The 4,384-nt window shown below is 40.9% G+C and overlaps 1 protein-coding gene and 1 pseudogene across 11 annotated transcripts in view; one reads left to right on the plus strand and one right to left on the minus strand.

Annotated features, from left to right (window-relative positions):
• Mga (MAX dimerization protein MGA) overlaps positions 1 to 4,384 on the plus strand; it is a 116,142-nt gene that overhangs the window by 43,877 nt on the left and 67,881 nt on the right. The gene's annotated exons all lie outside the window — the stretch shown is intronic.
• Positions 1,062 to 1,153, minus strand: LOC115072634 (annotated as a pseudogene).

Raw genomic sequence — 4,384 nt, forward strand, 5'->3', positions numbered from 1 at the left:
ATTTTAATTATGTGAGTGCATGTGTGGGTGTGTTGGTATGTGCAAGTGAGTGCAGGTGCCTTGAAGGCCAGAGGCTTCAGATCCCCTGGAGCTGGATGAAGTTACAGGTGGTTGTGAGCCCTACCAAGTGTGGAATCAAACTCCCAGTCCTCTATAAGAGTAGTATGTGTTCTTAACTGCTGAGCCTTCCCTCTAGCCTTCTCATACTTACTTTAATCTGGATAAATGGTTGTTGAGAAAAAGCTGTATCAATAACTTAAAAATGAAAGGCATACACCTTCAACTCAAATTGTATTCTTTATTAAAATTTTAGAGAGCTAAACACAGAGTATTAGAGTTTTTATGGAGAAAGGTGAAATAGCATATTACCAAATTGACTATCCTTAGATGAGAAAATCCATATAGGACTGGGGATATAGCTTAAATGGTATCCCACCTGTCTGTTTTATGAGAATCCCTGGCTGGGTTCAGTTACTAGCACCACCAGGCAGGACAGGTGGGAGTGGGGGTGGGGGGTGGGGTGGGGGAAAGAAGATGGGGATGGGGGATGATGATGATCATCCTTGCTCTTAAGCTGTAGCCATTATATCTCAAGTTACAGATAATTTTGGATCTTAGTCTAGTTTGATTTTAATGTATGTTGATTAACTGATGGACTAAATTGACTGGTTTAGTTTTTTTGGGGGGTGGTCTTTTTTTGAGCCAGGGTCTCCCTGTAGCCCCAGCTGACCTGGAAATTGCTATGTAGACCGGGCTGGCCTTGAACTCACAGAGATCTGCCTGTCTCTGCCTTCCAAGTACTGGGATTAAAGGCGTGCACCGCCATGCCTGGCTTTTGGATTAGTTTTAAAATTTTTATTTATTTAAAAATACTGAACTGTAGCCGGGCGTAGTGGTGTACACCTGTAGTGCACACCTGTAGTCCCAGCACTTGGGAGGCAGAGGCAGGCGGATCTCTGTGAGTTCAAGGCCAGTCTGGTCTACATAGTTCCAGGACAGCTGTGGCTACAGGGAGACCCTGCTTCACATAGACAAAAAAAAAACCAAAAAACTGAACTGTCATGAATTTGCGCTTCACGAATTTGTGTGTCATCCTTGCGCAGGGACCATGCTAATCTCTGTATCATTAGCACTGGTTTACTTTTTTTAAAAGACCTTGCTGGATGTGGTGGCACGGCTTTTACAGCACTCAGAAGACCTGAAGATCTCTGTGAGATCAAGGACAACTTGGGATGTAGCAAGTTCCAGGGCAGCTGGGGCTACATAGTGAGACCCTTTCTCAAAAAAAAAAAAAAGTTAGGGGCATGAGAGGTGGCCTAGGGGTTAAGAGCACTGGCTGCTCTTGCAGGGGACCTGGGTTCAGTTCCCAGTTCCCACATGGCACCTAACAAGCATCTGTAACTCCAGTTCCAGGGGATCAGACACCTTCTTCTGACCTCTATGAGACACCTTCTTCTGACCTCTGTGGGCATTGCACAACACTTGATGCACTTACATACATGTAAGCAACATACTCGTACACATAAAATTAAAAAAACAAACAAACCTTAAGTCTGAAAGTTCTAACTTTTCCTGTCTTTCATGTATATTTTCACATTTTCAATTAGATGCCAAGTGCACAAAGTTGAAATAAGGCAATTTGACTTTTCTCTTTGGGAGGGGTGGTAGATGGGGTCTCATGTAGCCTTGAACTTGCTATGTTTAAGGCTTAAGGGTGACCTTGAGCTTTTGATTCTCTACCTGTAGTGCTGGGGATTGCAGGCATGTGTCACCTTGCCTGATTTTTTTTTTTTTTTAATGTGGTTCTGGGGACTGAATCTGAGACTTTATGAATGCTAGGCAGACAGTCTACCAACTGAGCTGTATCTCCAGCCCCAATTTGAGTTTTCTGAACTTAACATTTTGTTTAAGCAAAAAGATAACTAGATAAACACACACACATACATATAAACACATACAAACACAAATATGTACACATAAATGTACAAAAATTTCCATCAGATCTTTTATTTCATAAATTACTATTAAATTTAAAAGGGTAGTAGTTCATTATTTTGATTCCCTCCCCTGTGGATTTTTGAGGCAGGATCTCATGTACGAGACACACACAAGGATGGCCTTGAACTGTACTGCTTTTGCCTTTTCTGGGATTATAGGTGTGCCACCACATCTGGCTAAGAGTGATTTTTAAAAATAAGTGTATGAGTATATTGCCTTACATATATGTAAGTGCACTCATGTGCATTGCCCACGGAGGTCAGAAGAGGATATGCAATTCCCTGGAACTGGAGTTACAGACAGCCATGATGTAGGTGCTGGGAATCAAATCGAGGTCCTACGCAAGAGCAGCCAGTGCTTTTAACCGCTGAGCCATCTCTCCAGCCTCCTAAGATAGTGATTTTTAAAGCATTGGATAAAAGATTTCTATCCCGGCGGTACATGTAATGATGTAAAAACTGAGATTTTTGTATTATAGAACATAATGTTTTAAATTCTGAGCCTTATGTATTTGTTATTGTGATAACTACTTTAGCGACTACTATTCACAAAGTACTTTGTGTACTTGCTCATGAAAATGGTGATGGTTTCTTTGTATGTGTGTGCATGCACAGCTGAATATGCACAGGGGATTGATACTAGGTGATTTGTAAGAAATGTACTTTATGAATAAGTAAATAGAAATTAGCTGGCATTGATTGTTTGGGTTATTTATCCTTCTAGATAGCTATAACTCAAACATTGTTTACTTCTGCTATGGTGTATAAATTTTTGTGATTTCTCTAAGCATTATCATTTTACAAAGTCACCTTGTTTTTTTTTTGAGACAGGGTCTTCTGTGGCCACAGCTGGCCTGGAACTTGCTATATAGACCAGACTGGCTTCAAACTCTACAGAGACCCTGGGTTTAATTCCTAGCACCAAAAAACAGACACCCATTGCTGTCATTTGAATTCCAGTATTCCAGAGGCCAAGACAGGAGAATGAGGAATGTAAGGTCAGCCTAGGATAGGAGTGAGAACCTGTCTTTAAAAAAAACCAAAACACAAAAACCACTCTAAATCAGAGGATATATATTTCTATCCATGAATATTAGGACTTTCGTGTTAGGAACTAGGTTTCCTACCCCCACCCGCCTTTTTTTTGAGTTGAGTTTTACTTTATAGCCCAGGCTTGTCTCAATTTAGGGTCAGCCTCAGCCTTCAGAGGACCTGGGTTCGATTCCCAGGACCCCATGGTGGCTAACAACCATTTTCCAGGGGATCTAGTGCCCTCTTCTAACCTCTATAGGCACTGTACAACATGGGTGCACTTATATACATGCAAGCAGTGCACTCATACACATAAAAATATAAAATATATAAAAATGATAAGATTAGGACAACTGGGTGTGGTGACCCATGCCTATAATCCCAGTATGTGGGAGGCAGACACAAGAGGATTCCTATAAGTTTGAAGCCAGCCTGGTCTTTGTTGTAAGTTCCAAGCCAGAAGACTCCGTCTCAAAAAAGAACCTAGAAAGTAAAAAAAAAAAAATGAATAGAATGGTTAGATATTACAGAATGAATGCCCTTGCAGTGACTGTAAGAAGTCTATAAGCAATGTCAGGAGAATTGGGACTATTTTGTTGATGACACAGTTGTTTCTTTTGAGACACAGTCTCAAGTATCCCAGGGTGACTTTGAATTCCCTTGAACTTTTTTTTTAAGATTTATGTTTTGATTTTGTGTGTGGGTGTGTGCATGTGAGTATAGGTGCATTGTGAGTATAGGTGCCAGTGAAGGCCACATGAGGATTTTGGATCCCTTGAGGCTGGAGTTAAAGATGGCTGTGAGCCATCCAATGTAACGTGCTGGGATCTGAATTTGGGTCTTCTGCAAAAGCAGTACATGCTCTTAACTGCCAAGCCATCTCTCTAACCCGAACTTTTGTTTTTCTTTAATATTTTATTTATTATTTTTATTTTATGTGTATGTGTGTATTGCCTGCATGTAGGTAAATGCACCCATTTTGTGCAATGCCTGCGGAGGACAGAAGAGGCCATTGGATCCCCTGGAATTGGAGTTACAGACAGTTGTTAGCTGCCATGTGGGTGCTGGGATTTGAACTCAGGTCTTCTGCAAGAACCTCCAGTGTTCTTAACTGCTGAGCCATCTCTCCAGCCCTCAACCTGAACTTTTTTTTGAGACAGGGTATCACTAGGTAGCCATGACTGGCCTTGACCTCACAGAGATTGGCCTACTTTTGACTCTCAACTGTTGGAAGTAAAGGCTTGTGATGCTACACTTAACCTGAACTTAAAAAAAAAAAAAAAAAATTTATTTTTGACAATTTCATATATGTATATAATGAATTTTTGTAATCACACACATACACACACACACAC

The sequence above is a fragment of the Nannospalax galili genome, unplaced genomic scaffold, assembly GCF_000622305.1.
Source record: "Nannospalax galili isolate Female #2095 unplaced genomic scaffold, S.galili_v1.0 scaffold342, whole genome shotgun sequence".
NCBI classification, from domain to species: Eukaryota; Metazoa; Chordata; class Mammalia; order Rodentia; family Spalacidae; genus Nannospalax; species Nannospalax galili.